Here is a 2111-nt window from a genome sequence, read left to right as displayed (position 1 = left end):
GGTCGAGACCAGCCTGGGTAACTTGGTGAAACCTCACCTCTACGATAAATAAAACAATTAGCTGGGTGTGGTGGTACATGTCTGTGGTTCCAGCTTCTTGGAAGGCTGAGGTGGAAGGATCGCCTGAACCCAGCAGGTCCAGGCTGAGGTGACTGTGAGCGTGCCAACTGCACTCCAGCCTGGGTGACAGAGTGAGATTCTGATTCAAAATAAGAAAAATAATAATTGAAAGGGTAAATGCCATAAACTATAGATTGGCTGTACACTTTTTTGGAAGTTAAGTTCCAGGAACATGAAGAAAATGGGTGAGGCCGCTAATCAGGAACAACATGCCTTTAAACAATTGTCCCCAGGGGAGTGGGTAGGGTGGAGGGATGACTTAAATCCCTTACTCATATCTTTCTGGGTCTGATAAATTTTGCATACCTCGAATAGCTCAGAACTCGCAGAGCTATTTTTCTTTTCTCATGATCTATGAGTTCTTCATAAATTCTATATATAATTCATTTGTCCTAAGGTTATGAGTATCTTTACCCAGCTTGTCACTTGCGAGGTTTCTTGTTTTAGAGGAATATTAAATTTTGATGTAGTCAAATATACTAATCTTTTCCTTTATTGCTTATGGTTTTTGTGCCTGGTTTAAGAAATTCCTTTCTCTCTGAGGTCATAAAGATATTCTTTGTCTCTTTAATTATGTTAGAGTTTTTGGGAAAAGTAATTATTTTTGAAATCTAAAATGCCAGCCTGAGCCACAGAGTGAGACCCCGTCACAACAAAAAATTGCAAAAAATTAGCCAAGCATAATGACATGCACCTGTAGTCTCAGTTACTTGGGAGGCTGAGGCAAGAGGATCACTTGAGCCCTGGAAGTTGAGGCTGCAGTGAGCTGTGATTGCACTACTGCACTCCAGTGTGGGTGACAGAGTGAGACCCTGTCTCAAAAAAAAAAAAAAGGAAAAGAAATATAAAATGAGGCCGGGCTCAGTGGCTCAGCCTGTAATCCCGCACCTTGGGAGGCTGAGGTAAGTGGATTGCCTGAGCCTGTGGGTTTGAGACCCGCCTGGGCAACTTGGTGAGACCTCATCTCTACAATGAATCAAAAAATTAGCCGGGCGTGGTAGCGCACTCCTGTAGTTCCAGCTACTTGGAAGGCTGAGGCGGAAGGATTGCCGGAGCCCGGCAGGTCGAGGCTGCAGTGGCTGGGAGCCTACACTCCAGTCTGGGCGACAGTGAGACTCCAACTCAAAAAAAGAAATATAAAATGATGTCAAAGGTGACTGTTTTTATATCACGTGAAATTAGTGTTTTTATGTCCCACAAAAGGCATATGGATTTTAAAAGTTGAGAAAGATAATTATAACCTCTTCCTGTCCTATGGCTTTAAGGGTACCAGAAGATGCTACCCTGAAATATGCCTGCTTGGCATACAGATCATTTTGAACTAAAGACCATTGAGAATCCATGGAAAAGCTCTAAAAACAGAAAATTGACATATGTAAAGGTCCTCTCCCATCTCATGCACCAGGAAGGGAAAATGTCTAACCTCTCATCACTGGAGAAGGCAGCAACTTAAATCTGCATAACCTTACTAAACCATCCTTGTTTATCATACTTTCCAGGAGAAGCAAATCTCTTTCCTTTTTTGGCCTAAAATGGGGCTCAAGCCCAAGTTCTAATCATCCATTTGGGTTTCTCTTCACTGGTTGCTTCCATGTGTATACCAGGACGCACATGTTAATCAACTTTTGTATGTTTTTCCCTTGTTTTTTTTTTTTTTGTTTTTTAAGTCGGAGTCTTACTGTGTTGCCCAGGCTGGGGTGCAGTGGCACACTCATGGCTACCCCAGCATCGACCTGCTGGGCTGAGGCGACCCTTCAGTCAAGGAGCTGAAACAACAGGCGTGTGCTACCACCAGGTAATTTTTTTATGTATTGTAAAGACGAGGTTGAAGTGAGAGGATTGTCTGAGCCCATGGGTTTGAGACCAGCCTGGGCAACTTGGCAAGACCTCGTCTCTACAATGCATAAAAAAATGAGCTGGAGCCGGGCTCGGTGGCTCAGCCTGTAATCCCGCGCCTTTGGGAGGCTGAGGTGAGTGGATTGCCCGAGCCC

The sequence above is a fragment of the Carlito syrichta genome, unplaced genomic scaffold, assembly GCF_000164805.1.
Source record: "Carlito syrichta isolate Samal-C Ts95f unplaced genomic scaffold, Tarsius_syrichta-2.0.1 Scaffold305642, whole genome shotgun sequence".
In the NCBI taxonomy this organism is placed as follows: domain Eukaryota; kingdom Metazoa; phylum Chordata; class Mammalia; order Primates; family Tarsiidae; genus Carlito; species Carlito syrichta.
The sequence above is the reverse complement of the archived record's forward strand: the minus strand, read 5'-3'. Positions refer to the sequence as shown.